At 40.2% G+C, this 21,516-nt stretch overlaps 1 protein-coding gene across 3 annotated transcripts in view; it reads left to right on the top strand.

Annotated features, from left to right (window-relative positions):
- sox5 (SRY-box transcription factor 5) overlaps window positions 1-21,516 on the top strand; it is a 262,222-nt gene that overhangs the window by 72,303 nt on the left and 168,403 nt on the right. The gene's annotated exons all lie outside the window — the stretch shown is intronic.

Genomic DNA, 21,516 nt, shown 5'->3' with positions numbered 1-21,516 from the left:
GCATGGTCCACAGAGCTCTACATTACCATTAGCATGTGCCACATAGGTTTACGGTACCATAGCCATACCATACCGTAGTACCTCAATGCTAACATTCAGTCTCGAAGCACCTTTATAATTATACTCTCTGCACTGTGATGCACTACCCTGCGATTTAAGCACCATTCAGTAGGGCTTATGACGCTGGAGAAAAGCAGACGGAAGACCTGCCCGGTCTTTTCACCCTCCTTTACCTTCCATGTGTCTCTCTCTTCTCTTTCTCTCTCTCTCCCTATTCCCCCCACCCCCCACCTCCCGCTTCCCCACCCTCCGATACTTGTGCATTTGAGTGGTATTAGTCTAATGGCTCCGGCATTCAAACGACCTTATTACCCTTTGAGTAGCCAGTGTACGCGCGGGCAGCCACAAAGCCACCCGCTCCGGCAGTGGCGGCCGGGTTCTAAGTGGAGCCGGGGGCTCCTGGGTAATTTAGCTGTAGTGGAGCGCGCCGGCACTAAAAGCCTGCTGGGTAATTGAGTGGCGGGGGCCGGAGTGAGGCGTCCCTGCCCCGGCTCATTACGCCACGTCTCCCCGCGTTGCCTGTCAGAGCGGCCGTGCCGCAGCCCACACCGGCCTAATGCGCTCTGACATGCTGTGTCCTTTCTGTAAAATAACAGTATCTTCCCCCGGCCTCTGGACCCCAAACGCTCACTCACACACACACACACACACACACACACACACATACACACACACACACACACACACACATATGCACACAGACACATGCACAGAAGTAGTAAAGCTGACATGTCAGTCAAATAAGAGGGCTAATATTGACCTAAGATAATTTAAAGCCACAGCAAAAGACCATGTATCAGTTTTTACCTCAGAGCTTTTTAGATGCTTAAAAAAATTCTTCCCCTCTCTTACTCTTGTTCTTTCTGTCTCTTTCTCTCTTTCTCATGCTCTGTATGTTCTTTTTTCCTTTCTATATCAATGTTTTTCTTCATCTCTCTCTCTCTCTCTCTCTCTCTCTCTCTCTCTCTCTTTCCCTCTCTTTGTCCTTATGTCCTCTTTCTCATTCTGCACTGTACTGTATCTCTCTCTCTCTCTCTCTCTCTCTCTCTCTGGCCAGTACACTGTAATTAAGCTGAGCTGTCCCTGTGGCAGAGAAGCAGATTGATTCAGTCATTGGTGAGATCCATCACACACACATACACACACACACACTGCTCTTCTCCACACCTCCTGAGTCTGCGCTGTCATGTCTCAGCTCCAGTCATACCTGTGATCAGAGTGTTCCACTATTTGTCTTCATTATGCCCAACGTCATTACTCATCTGACTTCAGCATTAGAAATTAAGAGCAGCACTATTTCACTATGTCGCCAGTCACATTCACTGTGAGGGTGGACAAAGTCCAGCTTGTGGAGAAAACTGTGTGTGTGGTACTGGTGTTGGTTGGTTATACCAGTATAACTGTGATTACTTTAGGGAAATTGTCCCAAGAAATGAGTTTTAGTACATTATATATACTGGGACAAACTCAAAAATGCTAAACTGCTAGTAGCCTCTCCCCAAGTACTCAACTAAAAGCATACATTTTACATTTACATGTAATGACATTACCATGACATTTGGCTGATGCTCTTATCCAGAGTGACTTTAGTGAGGTTAGTTGTATTACTGATTGTGGCCAATATATTGTTAAGGCTCATTGATGCTCAACATTAAATACTAATTCAGACTTAAATACTGATATAGACTTCTAGTGGTAGGGCTCTGTTCCAGCTGTATCTGTAAGCTTTCAGAAAATGCGCACATATACTGACAAAATGAACACAAGGTACGGACAGAAGGCTCGTGGGGGCACTGTAGTCAGTAGTTACAAAAAAGACACAATGAAACACAAAGAAACTTATGGTGGAACTTACAGTTACACTATACAGTATAGCTGAATGGGTCACACTGGGTTGCATTTTACTGAGAAGTGTAAACAGATCCAGTAGATCCAGTAGATCCAGATACAAAACGCATGTTAATGCCAGGTGTAAACAGGGTCTCATTGGTGTAGCACAACATAGTAACCCCAGTCTGCTACATGGTGTGGAAGCTCACTGGCAGGTAGTGGTGTTATGCGTTGCGCCATGCCAGTGCAGTCTGTTGGACAAAATGCAAATAGATAGAGCGCTTAACACAGAAAACAATGCTGTCTTTGTTAGCTACACCAAACTGTGAAATAGGATGGAATCATGAGGAAGGTGCTAAAAATCATCATGATCGTGGTTGAAGGACCAAAGTACATGCATACAAACTTTTCTCCTTTCAGCAAAATTCACTATTTTCAAAGATTGGTATAGAGTGGTATAGATTTAAGGAGTTTCAAGTTTTGAGAGGAGAGGTCTGCTGGACTTACTGCTGGGAATTCTGAAGAAGGGTCATCCTCTCTCCCCTGAACACAGAATAACAGCAGTTCATCGTTCTCTCAACCTACAGATGTACTGTAAGACGTTGATTATGTGTAAAGATTTTTATGAGCAGCGGGATTCATATTCATTTTCAAATATGCAGATTCCCTTTTTTAAAATAGCTTTCAGATGGTGGGTGAAAAGGTTACTATGTCTACCTTATCACTATGCCTACCTTATCACTGCCCCTAAACCTGTCTTATTAAATCACGTCGTATTGATAGCAGCATTAAACCACGATTTGTTCACTGGATGATGTATGTTTAAGTTGTACAAATTAGCATTACTGTGACTCACAGACGTCCTGAGGCAGCTACACTAATCAGTGCAGTTGTAATGGTGAAATGTGGGCTGGTCTGTATAGAGACTCAGTTGTGTGACTCACTTTAGGTGCACAAACACCTATGACACATCTTGTGACATCACATCCTGCGTTTGGTTGATTTTAATGCCTTTTGTTCAAATTATGTTCATACCTCAAACAAACCACACCAGCATTTGTTTAGAAGCGGAGTTCGCGGCCTGCTTGTTTGGTTCCCACTTACTCCAACGACCCACACTAACAGAGCTATCGCACCAGGGTTCATTTTAAGCAAACTCAAAGTTGATAAGTAAAAACACGCCCTGAGACAGTTTCCATTTAGTTTCCGTCTGTCATTCATTTACAACACTTTTCTGGACTCTTGTATTCTTTATGAGTGCTTAGGCCAGTGGCAATCATATGGGGTCCAAGCACTGGTACCATTATGAATTCTGTAGAACACAAATGATGGGCAGTGTTTTTTTTAGATAGCCTCTAGTTCTCTTAGATGTGGGTTCTTGTGTACACTGACCTTTTGAATTTGCTATAGTAAGCAACAGATTTCAATTCTAATTACCTGGAAAACAGTATAGACTGGACATGGACTTGTATTTTAGTGGATTTAGTGGATTTCAGCCCTGTAGAACCTGACTGCACCATAAGATCTCAGAATATTCATGGTGCAATTGCAATAATTTTGTCTTAGGAGTGGTGCAAACCCACTGCAGCGGAATGCTGTTATGTTGTCACTGTCATCTCTGTTTGTTTGTTTGTTTGTTTGTTTTTATTTGTAGAGGTCACAACAGCAGACCTTTACTTTTTACAGGGATTTACTTAGACTGCAATCTATCCAATCTATCTATACTTATCCTGTAAAGTTACCTCTTCAGAAATGCATAGTTTTGTTTGGGTAGCAACAATACCATAATACCATGGTATACATTTGAGTTCCTATCGCCGACCTCCTGTGCATGTGTGTGTTTGTGTTTCTATTCTCAGTGCTCACTGGAACAGAAGTGATGTGCTTGTGTCGCCACAAGCTGCTGCTTGTCACCTTTGCTTCAGAAATGTGTGAGTGATCAGAACGCGCTGGTGCAGAGAAGAAAACCCAAATTCCTCCTTACATACTTCTGTACCAACTCACTTCTTTTACTGACTCCTTCACTCACACATGCATGCACACACACATGCACACACACACTGCCAGAGCTATACAACCCCTAAGTATTCACCTTTGGAGGCTCTGGAACAAAAAAAGGAAAATATTCATCTTTCTGAACTGTCCGTTGTTCCCTGTCGGCTCATCGCATGCTTTTATTAGTAATTCACTGTGACAAGAAATCAATATGTTCAGTTTTCTTTGTCTTTCTTTTTGCCAGTCGCTCGGTTCTTTTGGGCAGTATTGGCAAACATGGACGGAGTAGTAAAAAAAAAAAAAGATGGAACAGGCTTTTCTATATCTCTACCTGTGCATAGCATCAGTGATCTGTGACAAGACAGGTTAGAATAACATGTGGGCCTTAGAATGTCTTAAATTACCGTGTGTTTTTTTAAAATCACACATACACACACATACCCTTGGTCAGATGGACTGATGTCTAAAAGGCGATTAAACGTTAAAGATGAAACATTCTTTTGTAACGCTTTAACAAACACCATGCAAAGGTTCTCCACTCCAAGCAATTTGAGCTCTCTGATAGCGTTTACTCAAGCCATAGCCGGACCTTACATGACTGTTTCCGGCTATGGTTTGCTTACAGTCATCATTGTGAAAAAATACCAGGTGCTGCATATTTCAAAGCTTTATAAATACACTGACTCCGTAAAACTACCAACAATTAGCAGCCATTTGCTTCTCCAACCAGATGCCTAGAAAATAATCAGACAGTTTGGGTCCTCTTCCAGGCCTTTACAAAGTGGCTGCACCTCCCAGGTGCTGATGATCCTAGAAGAACTTCAAGATTTTTTCAATCATCCTTCTCAGACCTGCACTGAGCTCTTGGTACTTCATTGTACTGTGTGTTGGCCAATCCTAAGTGGTTGTGTGAACCTTTAGACCCTGTACATATTATTTTGACTGTGTTGATTAATTAATGAATTAATGCATGCTTAAGATGTATACTGATAAGTCATACCATTAATCATCTACAGTCGCATCTGTGAAGGGGTGGAATATATTAGGCAACAAGTTCTTGAAGGTGATGTGTTAAAAACTGGCGAGCATAAGTAGTCTGAGCATCTGAGCATTTTTTTGGTATGCCGTGGCCAGTATGTACCCAAAGTGGTCCAAGAAAGGTCACCCAGTGAACTAGTGACAGGGTCATGGGCACCGGAGGTTCTCTGATGCTCATGGAGGCCCCACCTCACAACTTACAAGACTTAAAGGATCTGGTCAGATTTGTTTTGGCAGTATATGGGGTATAGTCCAATATTAGGCATGTGGTACTAATGTTATGGCTGATCAGTATATGTTGTACACTCAAAACTGCAAGTTTTAAGAATCATTGAAGCGCAGTCACTAAAGGCATAGGCTAGCGAGGTATAAAGCCCCCTAGCATGAGCTATGGGGAGTTGGGTGTGAGGTGGTGTTGTGATCGCCCAACCTCCTGACCTCACTAATGCAATCATATCCAAAATGCTCTAAAATCTAGTAGAAAGCCTTTTCTGGACAGTACAGTATGTGTGTGTGTGTGTGTGTTGGCCATCCCTTTCATGGTTTGTTGCTCCTGTGTTCTTCTGGCTATAGTGATATACAGTAAAAAGGATCAAGAAAATCACATTATGCTCTGTCATGTAGAGAGAGAGAGAGAGAGAGAGAGAGAGAGAGAGAGAGATGGAGAGAGGGAGACCGAGGAGGAGAGGAAAGGAGAGTGTGCTTCACTTCCTGCACACGCTGGTCATTCTTCCACCATATCTGATTGGTTTTGCAGGGATTAAAACGGCTAGGAGTGTGTGTGCATGTGTGTTTTACAACCTAATTGGTGCCTTGAAACCGGTGCCTGCTGAAGCAGGGGCACCAAGCGTATATGTAGCTTATGGGATTTGTAGTTCTCTGTGCTATCGCTACTTGCCCAGTGTGCACAAGTCAGCTCCATTGCTTGAACGACACTGTAGGCCCAAAGGTCACAGATAGAGAAGCACTATAAGGGAAAGGGCAAGACAGAGAGAAAGAAAGAGAAGAAGAAAAGAACGTGGTGGTAAAATGAGGAAGTTTGCTCCTTCAGAACAAAAGAGACTCAATGCACGATTGTGCATTAACACATTCACCACAGAAAAAAGGGAAGCAACAGTGTCAGATAAGAACAGGTTTATACTGGCCAGTTCTCACACACTGGGGGGATCTCATTTGTGTGTGTGTGTGCGCGTGAAAGCATTATTGACTTCTGTTGTGTGGTGTTCGACACATATAGAAATAGCATCTCAAGGACATTGTAACACCTCGGCCGCTAGCTTCTATTATGCCACCCCCCCCAAAAAAAAAAAAATCGCTTCAAGCCCATCCACACATTAGCTTCTAGTTCCTCACATATGCATGAGTGATATCAGTGCAAGACAAACGGTTTGATTGTGCGGCTTCAAGGCCCATCTCAGAGCAGCTGAACTGAATGAACCCACAGTTTCTGACTGTGGACTATGTCAGTTGTTCATCCATCAAGGTTACTCCCTTTTGGGTTATGTTTTGCATAGAAGTTACTTTACAGTAACTTTCAGCTCTCTTGAGCCTGAATTCAGGCAAAAACCACAGTTAAAAATTTCCTGAATAAGCTGAGATGTAAACTAAGCCAAGTGGTTTGATGTAAAATGGTTCACTGGTATAGAGCTACTTACCCACCTTGATTTCTTTACAGTAGTGTTGATAGGAACCAGAGGTCACAATGTCTACAGTGCAAATGTAGTAATTTAATGTACTTGTTTTTTTAGGTGTTTTATGTCACTGATGATGGTAAAAAAGCAGCTAATCTGTTTTCTAGCCACAGTCAAAAATTAAATGCAGTAAAACGCAATGGCCACTTTGGGAGAATATGGTGTTGCTGATACTTGTAGAGAGCACTGGAGAGCAGCACATCACCTCCAGACTCTGCTAGATATCAGAGAACAGGTTGCTTCACAAAATAGGCCTCAAGGCTGTGGCTTTGTTTGAGGCCTGGTCCGAGAAAGAGGGAGTGAAAAGCGTTGCACACTCCCTGAATAAAGTAAAGAGTGTTCAAAAGGCAGACACATCAATTCAACTGTAGGTTTAATAGGCATGTGTCCAGTTGCAATTAAAGATTTTACAAAATAAAATTGCAAAATATGTTTATTTGCAGAATTGACAAACTTTCTGCTTTTTACAACAAACCCAATATCAACCAATAATAATTGAAATAGCTTAACTCAACTAACTTAACAAGTGTTTTTTATTTCAAATTCAACACAAAGGGCCACCTGTAATGACTACTGTTGTCTCAGAACTATTCAGCTTTCTGAATAGCATCCATCATATGAGCACACATTCAGGTGGCAAATCAAGGACTTCATTAGTTGCATTATATGCGCTTGAGATTTAACACATCAAACACCTAGACTGAATTAATAAACTATGTGGGTGTATGAATTTTAGACCCTATAGATATCATTTTAACCCTGTGTTGATTTATAAAAAAAGTGCACCAAATTCTTGATTTTTATTCTATTAAAGATGTACACAGATCAGCCAAAGGTCCCACTGACTTTACACAAACAAAGAAAAGGATACAAAAAAACCCAGACAAAGGCACTGAATGTTCCTAGAGATACAGCTGGAAGCCCAGTTCACAAGTCCACAGTCATAGAAACAGTGCCTATGCTACCTGGCCGTGGCAAAAAGAGAAAGCTATCATCAGCTGCCACCAGATTCCTGAGAACACAGGTGGTTTAAAACCCTCGACTGACTGCAAAAGACCTGTAGCAATATTTGGTGACAACAGGCAATGAAGTTTTAGTTTTAGATACTAAACACTTAAGGCCTCCATGCCTGAACACCTCTTCTGACCAAAAAACACAAGAAAAGCCAGCTTCAGTCTGCAGAAAATCATGAGAATAAGCCACAGAAGTTTTAGGAAACAAAACTGCAACTTTTTAGGACTATGCGATATGTGTGGATGAGGAAGAATGAAGTATACCCTAAAAAAGAACACCTTGCCTACAGTGAAGCATGGCAGTGGCTCGGTGATGCTCAGGACTACTTTGCTTCCTCTAGCACTGGAAACTTGCAGTGTGTGCATGGCAAGATGGATTCAATCAAGTAACAGGAAATCTATGGAAGAAAAAAAAAAATCATGCCTTCTGTGAAAAAGCTGTAGCTGTAGCAATGACCCCAAGCAAATCCTCAAAAAAGGAGCCGTGTTCAACTACACTGAACTTACACAAAGCTATTCTAACACTCTCTTTCTCTTTCATACAGACCTAGTCTTTTTGACCACAATGCAAATATCTTTCTAGGGTAGAAACACTTTTTGCATTTTTATCATATGTGGTTTTATCATATGTGGTTTAAAGAAGAAAGGTTTAATTTTTTTTATATGTACTTCAATTGTTAAATATGTATATTTGTAGTAAATACCTTTGTTAAAAGTTGTCTGTTTTCAGTTTGCACAATAAACATTGTTTACATTCTGTCAACATAAGCCGCCAACCTATAGAAAGTCCAAGTCATGAAAGACACAAACACACCCAAAAATAATCAGAATAAAAAGCAAAATACTGTGGTAAACATTTTTGCCCATACCGCCCAGCCCTATTGCAAGCGTAACAGCAAAGTCTTGGCTAAGTCCTGCCTTGTTGTGTCTTAGTGTTTGGTTATCTAGCTTGATTCTTTAAAGATAAACAAGGGACTTGAATTGTGTTCTTTGTCGTAAAGGGGGTGCCAAAGGCAGTTCATTGGTGCAGGCGATGCTGCTGCTGAGAGACAGCGGCTATTGTTTGGGTTTAAGAGGTTAGCTAGGGCTAGCGATTGACCTCTCCTGGATTAGTGCTGGCCGGTCCTCTGACCTGTGTAGATTAGGGCACACGACTGCAATGTCGGTTTGGTTCATGCTTTACAACGAGGCCAGATTTAGCGTCTGCTCTGGCACAGAGCCATCATTCACTGCTGACAGGGTCGTTAGCGATTAGCTGTTAGCTATTAGCCTTTAGCCATTAGCTGAAGTGTAGCAGATAAGGCGATGGTCACTTCATTAGCATCGGTAATGAGAGTCCCTCGTAAGGCTGATAAGGGGAGCTGGCCATTAATTGTCATTCAATTAACAGTGAGTGATATTGCCTAGTCAAGGTGATAAGGCTACAGAGGAGGTCATTATCCATGATGGGCAACAGTAACCACTTTTTTTTTGTTTGTTTTAAGGATAGGGTTGTCTGCAAAGGCAGTGTGTTCACCAGATGTTTTAATGGTGTTGTTTCAGTTGGTCGCTTCACTACCAGGCATGTGGGAAGTAGCAGAGGGGCACACAGCCAGCTGAAACAGCAGAGTGTGAAATATATGGAGAAAGAGGTGCAGTTGAGTTCATTTGGTAATAATAAGTGTCAGGAACGGTATTACCACTTGTGTTCCTACCAGTGTTTTGTCTGCGGAAATTAGTCAGGATAGAGTGTGTGTGCGTGAGTAAACGTGTGTATCTGTATAAATTGAATGCATTTGGCTTTTTGTTTAATAATTATATTAGATACTTGGAAATGCTAGCTCTCAGTTTGTTCTTTGAATGTTTCATGACAAAACGGCCAATAAAATGGTTCAGATCACCTAAAAAATGTAATCCACATTCATTTCCAAGCTTTCAGAGATACAAGATTTTCTTATACCAGGTATGATTTAAAAAATGACAGGGGACTAAATGTTTTTTTTTGGGATAAAGTCTGTTAAATTGTAGAAAAAAAACTATATTTTTTAAGTTTTTAGGTATTTAAGCCACGTTAATGCAAGACTGCATTTCTACAATTGCAGAATGCAGGATGATAAATAAGAAAATAAGTCAATTTAAGTAAGTAAGAAATAAAGGAAACTACCTACCTATAAAGCTCACCAGAATCTACACTGCAACAATTTAAAGATATTGATTCCAGTATTATTAATAATGTTCAAATGAAGTATGAATCTCTCATTCAATAATATTTAGCTTAATAAATTTACATATTTATTTATTTCAAATGGAGACATACAAGTCTGGTTGTGTTTAATCGGTATGTTTACCCTTTAAGCACAGGTCATTTTATTACGGATGGTTGTTAATTAAATAAAGATCATAATTAGAAATCATTAAACTATGTTTTATTTGAAGATAAAGAGCCAATAACAAGTACTAAACCACTAAAATCTAGCAACAGAGCCGTTGCAACGGATCAATTATTGCACTCTCAGTGGAGTGTCATTCAAACTAATTGTGCCATGTAGTATTAACTGGATGGATTGGCTATGGACATTTAAGGGGAGTGTTTGGGGTTGTGTGGAAAGTGGTTACATCATCATCATTTGTAAAGTTACTGGTGCCTGCATGTTTTAAATGTTGTAAGAATTCCTACCTTTTCTGGACTAAATGTCATTATATTTAAAGAGGAATTTGGTTCTTTTAGCCCACTATCTTTTACTGCTTTGCCCCCACTGTGTAGAAAACCAGTTATGTATCCCATTATTTAATTAATTTTAGTGTCTTAGATTTTGTCTTAAGGCTGGGAATTAGTTTTTAGGCTTAATTCAGTTTTGGGATTAATTTAAAGTAACAACCATCAGTGAATGTTTAGAGTCTGTTTACGTAAGTGAGCCTAGCACAGTAAGCTTCATTGGAGCAGCAGAGATTTTTGGTAGGGGAATAAATAAATAAATAAATAAATAAATAAATAAATAAATGTTTCTTGTTAATATCTCACTTTTTGTGAGCACTTTGTAAGCTCACCTTACAACAATATAAATTATTTGACAGCATGATAGCAATCAACAACCATTGACCATTAATGCACAGAAAATGTATGGTGTGTATTCTAAAGTACCAGCCAGTAATACATGTAGTTTAAAAAATTAACCTCTTAAATTAGCAAAAAGTAGTGACACTCAAATGTCACAAAACATGTGAAATAACAAACACACTTCAGTTAAGATAACAATTGAGACAGATTAAGTTTAAGAAGAATTTTCTTCTTAAAGTAATTTGAGCTTAAAGATGGTAGCATGCTTAATGAGTATGTGAGCCTAATAGGTACGCTTTGCATTTAAATGTTAAACAGCCATGTATGGTTTAGGTGATGATCAGGCTTACACTTATCCGTTATTGCAGTTACGGTTAGATTTAAAATTCAGGGTAGTGCTAGGCTCAGGATAGTGGTTCTGGAAAAGTACTTGTTGATACTTGATGATACTTGTTATAGTATATAAGGTTGTCTTTAATAGGGAATGACATGTGAAGCTATTTATCTGGCCAGTTGATTTATTTGTTTAGAAAAAAAGTGGTGCACTATGATTGGGCATACAGGCCTAGGTCCATCCTAGGTCCAAGTCTTTCACTGTCCCATCCATAAGAACAGCTCAAGTTTACTTTCAATATTAAGATATTAAGAATAAATAAACCAAAATTCTAATGAACCATGAATCATGAACTCTGACATTATCTGAGGCCTATAGTTATTTGGGTTTTCTGGGTTCTTCTGTGTCTTTCAGGATTAGTCGTTGCTGAGCTCTGGAAGAAATTGTGGTTGGCCGGCCACGTCTGGGAAGATTTACCAGACAGTTCCAGAGCCATATTTTAATAACTTTGTTTTAACGGCTGTAAAAGGCTGGCTGAGATAGTTTAGCCAACGTGGAAAGGTTCTGTTAAAATGGCATTTAGATTTGACTGAGTTAACAGTAATCCAGTTTGGGTGTGTCTGGTTCAATTAAACCCAGTAATCAACTAAATTTGATCAATAGGTGGTTTGAGTAGGGTGGCACAGTTGCACTGCAGGTAATGTGGGTGATGCACAGCTCCAGGGGCTTGGGGTTGTGGTTTCGGTCCTTGCACTGGTCTCTGTCTGTAAGGAGTTTGGTAAGGAGTATTTTTCTTGTGTCTGTGTGGGTTTCCGCCAGAAAACACACATGGTAGGAGAATTGGCTGTACTGATTTGCTCCCCAGGTAGGCTCTGTATACGCCACAGCCCTGTTCAGGACAAAACGGATGGACGAGACGACGGATGTAAGAATAAAAGTTGATTGCATGACTAAGGGTACCATTATTTGTCACAGTGGGACGGGTTGGGCCTTTATTTATTTATTTATTTATTTATTTATTTCTGTCTTCAGTAAAGATCTGAATGAGCATGACAAATATGTGGTAATAGAAGACTTCAGGAAGGGTCAAATACTTTTTCACTCTAGATATATCCAGTGTGTGGGGGTTTGGGGGTGCTTTAAATGTATGAGTGTCTTTCTCCTCTCCACATGGGATATGTCCTGCTTCATGGTGGGGCATTTCATGTCGTGCCTCATTTGGGGACACTTTCTACTGAGATGAGACAGAAGGGCACCCCAAAATGACCAGCAAAACACACACACACACACACACACACACACATACAAACAGCCAATGGGGATTCGCTGTCTGCTGCAATCAATAGACATCCCACACTCCTCACAACGCTGGACCTTATGATGCTCAATGTGTGTGTAGTGTCACACAGCAGAGGGGCTCAGTGTGAACGATTCCATTAGCTGTTTGGTTTGGAGTGTGTGTGTATGTGTGTGTGAGTGTGTGTGTGTGTGGGTATGTGGGTATGTGTGTGAATACACACACGCTCATATATACATGCACTCTGGTCCAGAGGGCCATGTTTTAGTTGGCTCCCCCTGGTGTGGTGTGCCACTGTTGAAAGCGTAATTACAGAGTGTGTGCTTTGTTTGGGAGATGTTTAATTATGGTGTTTGTGTTAATGATGCAGAGCCCTTGTGTGTGTGTGTGTGTGTGTGTGTCTGTGTGTGTGTCTGTGTGTGTGAGTGTGACTGTGCGTGTGCGTGTAATGATGTAGGAATAGTCTATGACCCTTGAGTGTGTTCTGACTGTCTAACAACCGGGAGGTGATCTCCATCATGAGCCTCTCTCTCTCTCTCTCTCTTAATGTCTCTCTCCCTCTCTCGCTCTCTTTTGCTTTTGCTATCTCTCTCTCTCTCTGCATATTGATGACTCTCTTTCTGTCTGGTTCACTGACACCATTTATCTCAATGTCATTAATGCATTTCTCATAAACAGTGGACAAAAGCGGCGGTGTTATGCTTCAAGATTACTTTTATTCCCACTTTCCCTGCAAGGCCTCCATCTGTTGCTGCTTCGGTTCCACAAAGCGTTTCAGCTGTCACAGCTTCGCAGGTTCCAAGTTAGAGTTTTACTTACAGCTTAGTTCCAGATCTACAAGGCTGTTGAATAAATGTAGTTAGAAATGTAGCCCTTCGCTGTATTGTGTAATGTGTCTATTGTGATGTTGGTTATGTGTAATCAGATGTGCTAATGTGTCTCACAGGCTTTCAATTCCTGTATAAGAATTTCTTCCCTTCTTCCTTGTAAAAGGCATGTAGTTCTGTGATACCCTTGGGCTAAGGGTGGCAATATGATGAAATGTTATCGAAATTATGATAATTTTGTCATTACTATATAGTTGGGCATATTGTGGATATCGGCAGTACTTAATGAGCACTGACCAACTGCACATTTCATCCTTGATGTTTGATTAGATGAAGTGCAGCAGATATACTGTACTCAGCATGGGAGAGTATTTAAATAGTTGTTTTTTATGTTGCTACAAATGCAGTTTCTCTACATTTCTGAATATTATGATGATTATGAAATATCGTGTATCATGAAATTTAATATTGAGATTTAATATTTTTACCATATCGCCCATCTTACTGCACTGCTCTCTGAAGATCTATCCTTTAGAATTTTGATGTTTAGATTGGGGAACTGCGAGAGCCATGAACAACTTTCAGGTTGTGCTTCTTAAGGTAGGTTATTATGGATTTTGAGGTGTGTGACAGTGAAGGTTTTTGTTTAACTGGAAATAATCAACAGAAGACTTTAAATTCTGCTCTTTTTCGGGGGAATATTGAAATGTAAGCAAATTTGTGATGCTTGTTATTTTGAAGTCAGGTGTTTTTTTAATACTCTTCTCTTACATTGGAGCTTGTTCTCATTTGACTCTAATGTGAATCTGATCTGCTCATCAGCAAGTTTTAAACAAACATGTGGAGTCCATGGAATGCAGTCCATGCCACCTGACTCATGGGCCTATGCAACGGGACGCATCACCAACAACAACAAAAAAAATATTGAATGTCATATTCAAATTTCAATTATTTCACTCCAATTTTTTTTTTTTTTTTTTTTTTCAAATAATTTGTAATATTTGCTATGAACAAGAAACCAATGGTAACAATGGTACTGCTGGACCTCACCACTGCATTGCTTATACCTTTCACATTATTAAAAGTCGAATTCAGATTATTGTTGGATCTCTTGAGGTGTATATTAACTGTCCTTTTATAAAATAATGCATAAAGAAGCAGCTGTCATTCATGAATGCTGTTTTGACCTGCAGCATGCCTTAAAGCTGAAAGCACGATCATAAAGAAAAGCTTTTTCCTCCAACTCACGGTCATCTTCGTCAGCCTCTATGGGGCCAGGTCTTCGAGTCACTCAACATCCATCATATATAATAAAATGTTCTGTTAAGAAAATAATAGAATTTCTCAAAAGCTGGAAATAGAGCTTTCTTTCCATTTCTCGTGCATTGCCTAGGCAACAATAACTACATTTAGTCTCTCTCTGAGAAATCACCATTCAAGGTAAACGTCTTATACATAGCTGATCATGATAATAGTGCTGGGCGGTGTACATCATTTCTTCACCTCCCTGTGACTGATGGTTGTTGGGAAAGCTATTAAGGGAGGCCCTTTTTACAGAAGGCCATTCAGGAAACTGAAGACCATGTGACTTATCTGCTTTGTTGTCGTGTCTTGGAGCGCAGGCCTAACTCTGAACGCTGACCGTACTTTTAACTAAGTGTTCAGCAGAACAACAGCACACAGCCACAAAACAGTATCAATTATTGACACCTAATGCCGTCGATATTAGCGTCTCAGTAAAAGCACATCTGTGTACTTTCCGGGAGCTTTATGCTAACAGTAGCCATTAGTACTCTGCATGTGTGTGTGTGTGTGTGTGTGTGTGGCTGTGTGTGTGTGTGTGTGTGTGTGTGTGTGTGTGTGTGAGAGAGAGAGAGACTCTATGGACCGAAAGTGAACTCGAAAGCCAGTGTTGCCTGATGACTTGGCCCATGTGTAACGTGATTAAAACAGTGAGATTTGGTGTCTTTCTGTTGGGGCGCTCAGGCGTGCCGGGATGAGCTTCATTAATTCAATAAAGCGGGATCAGTGGCGGACTGGACACCACACACACGCACGCCCTGCTCACAGCTGCTCCGCGGTCCGTGCCTAATACCATCGCATTTGATCTGACTCAACCCAACACCTCACTGACTCACACTACAGCACTGCCACCATCCCACACTCGCTTCCATACAGCCAAGCTCAACCTTTCACTCTGCATTATAGAGAAACTGGCTGTCCCTCTATCACTCTCTCCTGCTCTGTCTTTCTCCCAGCTCATTGAGAAGTGGCTCCTTACTTCCTTTGTAGTGCATTACACAAGTCATGGAGTGTCATGCAAGTCACAGCACTCCAAATTATGCATTATATGTCTACTAGAAAGCCATTTGTATTTAGTCTTAAGTTGCAAAACTGCCTGTACATCATACAGGGCACTAGATAGGGAGTATGGAGCTATCTGAGATTTACCCTCTGACTCTGACTCTGACAAGCCTGTCTCTAGCTGTGGCCAAGTCTGAAGTATCATTAACAAAGCAAAAGCATTCAGGCATGAATCAGCAGAATACAGCAGATTACAATCGCAGTTGAGACAATTGTATGTTTGATATATATGATCAAATAAGACAAATTAGATTAATCATAATTAGTCGCACAAAAATATCATGATTAGCTATAAAAAGCAACGTGATCAGTGATTATTTGCACAATAAATGTGATTAGTTGTGAGAAACACACACAATAATATGAATAGTCATGAATACCTACACAAAATGTGCTTAATCAAGAACAGCTACACAAAAATGCAATTAATCACAGCCAGTACCACAAAAATAATCATAATCATTTAAACTACCTACACAAATATAGTGATTAACTGTGATTATGACTAGCTACATCAAATAATGTGATGAATTATGACTAGTTACACAACAATGTTGAAATTAACTATAATTACCTTCGCAAAACATTGTTATTAATTATGACTAGCTATTAAAATAATGTGACTAACCATAAATATGCACACAAATAAGATGATGAACTGTGACTTACTGCACCGATAATGTGATAACTTTGATTACCTTCTCAAAAATAGTGTAATTGATTGTGATTACCTACTCAAATAATGTGATGTACTGTGATAGCCTCCACGAATAATGTAATTAATCACAACTAACTAAACAAAAAACAATGTGATTAATACTCACAACCTAAACAAAGGTTATTAATCGTGGCAAAAAACACACAAAACAGTATGATTAATCAGTGGTTTTGTTTTGACAGTTTTGAGTCTGTATTAACTGAATTCTACTTTTGATTAGGTTATAAAGTAATTTTATTTTTTCCACAAAATAGCTTTTCATTGCATTAAAGTTTATTGAAAGTTTGTCGACGTCAATTGATGTTAACTGATTTGTGTTAACAAGTTTGCATGACTGATGTAGACATATGAATCAAGTTTTTTATCCAGTGCTAAAATTTGGCCATTTCTGCTATTAATTTTGCTTTTCTGATGATTTTTCAGTGTTGTTGCTGCATTGTTTTGATAGTGTATGGAGGGTGATCTAACAAAATAAATAATTGGGTGGAAGGGGAGAGTAAAAGAGAGGGCAAAAAAAATCTTGTCAAATATTTTTTTCACAAGCCTTAAAGCACTTAACTAGTTCTCCAGATTTGCGTCATGTGACTTAGCAGTGGAGCGTTCAAGAATCAGAATATTCTTCTATTCGGTATGTAAATGAGGCTAGTCTGTGCTGCCTTTTACAGCTGTTTATATCAGTTCTGTTTCACACCTTCTGCAGAAAGAGGAAGGAGGCTTCTGACTCAGCAGCTCAATCCTGAGAACAACAGGCCGTGCTAACTGCATTTACATAGCTCACAGCCAGCAAGGCCTCGCTAGCACGTTACTACCCTGATGGCTTTACTTAAGATGCCATGCCATGCTCTTAAGCTGCAGAGATATAGCGGTGGTTCCAGACACAAACTGCTCACGTCTGTAACCTCGGAATAACTGTTCTCCTTTCTGCCTTGTACTATGGTGCATAGTGATCACACAGATACTTAGAAGAGGCTACTAACTGCCACTAGTATGGGTTAATACTGGACGCGCTCAAGTATGACCAAACCACAAGTGTGCCACAGCCGACGAGATGAAAGGGACAGTTGAGGAGAAAAACTAGACCAGTGGACGGTACTTGTGTGTGTGTGTGTGTCTGTAAGCAAAGCATGTGATGTATTTGTGTCAGCGCCCAGTGTGGGAATGTGTCTGTCCCTGGACTTAATCAATCCTTTCACTTCATGCCCAGTCATATGTCCCACTGCTATGAGTGTGTGTGTGTGTTTGTCTCTGCGTGTTTGTCCATCACTATGTTTCTGAAAGTCCGTCTGCCTCACTGTATGAGCCTGTGTACTCCAATTGTGTGGGTCATATGACTTTTATGGGTTTTGTGTGACGAACTCAGAGACGGGAGCGCAGATGGCTGGAATTAGCCATACAGAAATCCATTAGAGTAGGTAACAGATGAAAATAGGTTAATCTCTTTGTGTTGCTTCCTCCAGAGGCGACGCCAGTGCAGCAGGGCCGCTTCGCTATCTGTCTTTTTCACACACGCTCCCTCCTTTTTTTTCCCCCTTCTTTTCATTTCCCATTTCATTTTCTCCTTTTCAAAGCATGAAACACCATAGCTGCGTTCAGCAGCGGCCGAAAAGGATCGTGTAGAAAGTGGTTCCCTGCAATCTAGCCTATCACTTATTATATTTCATTTAGTCCTGTTACCTTTTAAAAAAAGAATCTCAAGGATGCTGGGCCTGCACCAGTGCTGTCAAGAAAAGTTGTCGAGTCTCGTTCAATTCTGTCTGCGTTTATAATAGAAACCATGAAGCAAATAGCACACTCTGTGACTTCTCACAGCTGCCGTTTATGTATAATGTGCACAATTGCCCTAGTGGTAAACAGTGCAAGGGGTTTTTGACCCTTAAAAGCTAAAGCTAATGCCAGTGTTGAAAACCTGAAAACGTTAATTGTGATGTAGCTTAATATTAATTGTTAATAATAAATTTCACATTTTTCAGTCCACACCACATGTTTGTAAGTAGAACATGAGATAAATGCAATTCATTATTTCTATTTTCTGGCTTTTGTCATTTCTCAGTAACAAATAGAAAACCATAGGAAGAGCAGGCTCAAGCCTGTCAATTCAGAATCATACCAATCAAATGCAATTCATTTCATAACATTGCATTACATTGTAGTATTGCAGATTCAATTACAATTCATTTACAATACAATTACTAAAAAAACTAAACTTTTTGAAGTGTAGGTTAATAACGATAAGCTACATTAAGTTATTAATTGTGATTAACTTCACCTAAAAACCTTTTTTTCCATTTACAAAGTATTGCATTTTGTACTATATGATATATGTTAGAATGATATGAGCGAATAAAATAACAAAATCAATGTATTTATGCATTGGAATGCATTGGAATTTTTTTTTTTTCACAAGGCAAGGGCATGGTTTACACTCAATATAAAAATAATCTTTAGCAGGAGCAACTTACACTCCTACAGCTTGTCCTGAAGGTTTGTTCCACTGCTAACTTTAATGATATCGCTAGTATTGTTGACGTCAGCTGTGTGTTTTGCATGTAAGAATGATACTTGCTGTACTTCGATCATTAACATTGGCTTTGTCAAGAGGGTCTCGGTGGAACTTGTAAACAATTTTCACAGATCAGCCTTAACATTTGCAGTACTCACACGTGAAGGGAAAAAAACATTGATTATCTTCATCTACAGTGGCAACTGTCAAGGGGTGGGGATATTAGGCAGCGAGTGAACAGTCAGTTCTTGAAGGTGATGTGTTAAAAGCAGGAAAATGGGCAATAATAAAGGCCAGATTGTGATGGCTAGATGACCGACTGGGTCAGAGCATCACCGAAACATCAGGCAGGTGGGGTTTCTCTGGTATTCATTGGTCAGTACCTACAAAAAGTGGTCCAAGAAACTGGTGAACCAGTGGCAGGGTCATTGTTGCGATTCATCAGATTCTAAATGATCTGCTGGTAATGTCTCAGTGCAAGACACCACAGGGTGCCTTCAGAGGTCTTGTGAAGCTCAGGCCTTGAATGATCAGAGTGGCCTACTCAACATTAGACATGTAGTGCTCATGTTATGGCTGATACTTGTGTGTCCAAATGTTTGTGGACACCCCTTCTAATAATAACATTCAACTACTTTAAGTTAAGCCCACTGCAGACAGATGTTCAAATGCACACACACAAACAGCTTGTCTAGTTCCTGTAGAGAAATATTGCCAATGAAATAGGACTCTCTGGAGCAGATAAACATCAGCCTAACGCTAGACGCGAGGTTAGAGGTGGATAAAGCCCCCAGACATAAAGCGGTGGAGTAGTGGAACTGTGTTTTCAGGAGTGCTGCTCTGTCCAATGCTTTCGGGATAAGTTGGGAATGAGGTGGGGTGGTCATCGCCCAACATCCTGACCTCACTAACGGAAGTGTGCAAGGAGGAAACCCTTACAGGAAGAAAATTTGACACCATCTGTCTCATCTGTCTAAAAACTAAAGCTGAAACTTCACAGCTGAAAGAATTCTGCATGGGAAAACCTTCTTCAGGTTAATGTCAGAGACAGGTAGATCATTGTAGGAAACGTATAACTGAAGTTATTTCAGGCGAGGGGGGAAATAACAGCTATTAGGGCATTGGGTGTCCTATTTTTTTTTTTTACTTTTTCATTGTACAAATATTTTTTATACAAGACATGTCTTCAGTTTTATTGGTTTAGTTATATTACCTCCATCTCTGAATATTGTTTAAATGAAGATTTTCATGTGGTGTCCTTACTTTTTCATGTGATTGTACTGCACTATTTATAGTTATTAAGTCAAACATATTTACACCCAAATAGTGCAGTAAATGCTAAAAAGTCATTCATCCTATGACTGAATACAAATGGCTTGCCCTGTAAATGTTAACATCATCCCTAGGGCCTGGGTTGATAAATATGAGAAGCACTTCATAGACCTTGCTTATAAATCACTTACCCACATTTAGTAGCTTGACGTTTCTCCACGAGAGTCACCATCAATGCCATTTAAGTATTCTTGTTAATGTTGTTTATGAGAATATCTTGATTTTCTAACTCTTTGTAAGTCACCTCTTGTAATTTTGAGTTGGGTATACTGCAAGCCACTTGGAAATTAATGATTTTTTTGTTTGTTTGTTTTTTAGCTTTTTAAATTATATTTCTATCCACTGAACTATCGTCCTTTTCTGCATCCATCTGCGAGACCAAAGAAAACAACGAGCAGTTGTACACTTCTTCCCAGTCCCTTATATAAGATTGCAGTCCCATGCTATCTCTCGCTCTCGCTCTCCCTTTCTCCCATCCCTTCATCTCTCCATCTTACAAACAAAAACAAGCCACGGGCCCACTTTACTCTCCTGACCGCCACAATGCCTCCTTTCTACAGGGCTGCTTTATGTAACCCGGGCCAGGGAAACAAAGGCTTAGTCTTCTCTGCCTTTAATGCTTTTTACTGCTTGCTCTCCTTATCCGCCATTATGCACTTACATTAGCTTCTTACAGCGCTTCCACACGACGCCAGCTAGCGCGTCACACAGGCAAGACTAAGCAGCTGTTTCAGGGAAACCAGATGGTAACGTGGGACAGACGAGTGTGTGAGGCCAAGGCTGAGGAAGGTGGGCATTACTTCTTGGGGCATTGTTCCGGAGGTGTTAGCCCACGGCTCTCACGGCCTGCGGATGAATAGGCCGGACAGCGAGAACTATGGAGCGCATTCAAGCCAGCGACTCAGTCCAGTCTTTCAGGCCCGTGCTTTCAGCTTCCCAGAGCAGAACGCTATCAAGAGATAGCGAGATGGGAAAGAAAAAAAAGGCACAGCGCTGAATGCTGGCAAACAAAAGGAGATTTCAATCAGAGGCAGCACTCTGACTGTATTTATGGGCTCCCCAGGGGTAATAAGACTATACTTGAAGCAAGAGCTTAGCTTGCAAACAGACATACTTACAGATTCATGTACACACATACATATACTAGCAACTAGGTTCTCTAAAAGGAGTGAAATTGATCTGCACATGTATACTGACATGTGTTTAAAGATTCGTTTCAAGATTAATGGAGAGTTTTTATACACAGTCAACTTAAATGAACAATAACGAACCTTGCACAGCCTTTAGAAGAAAATAGAAACATACTCCATAAAAAAAAAAAGTTAGTCTAAAAGCCTTTTTTTTAAAAACACGTTGTGTGGTCCATAATTTCAAATAAAAGCTCAAAATGGTAATTCTTTGACCCTATTAACATCACTCACTTCAGAATGAATTGAATGAATGAGTGTTATCCAAACACTAATGAAATAAAACCTGAGAT

This window comes from Salminus brasiliensis, chromosome 2 (assembly GCF_030463535.1).
Source record: "Salminus brasiliensis chromosome 2, fSalBra1.hap2, whole genome shotgun sequence".
NCBI lineage: Eukaryota > Metazoa > Chordata > Actinopteri > Characiformes > Bryconidae > Salminus > Salminus brasiliensis.
This window is presented reverse-complemented; position numbering and strand designations above follow the sequence as displayed.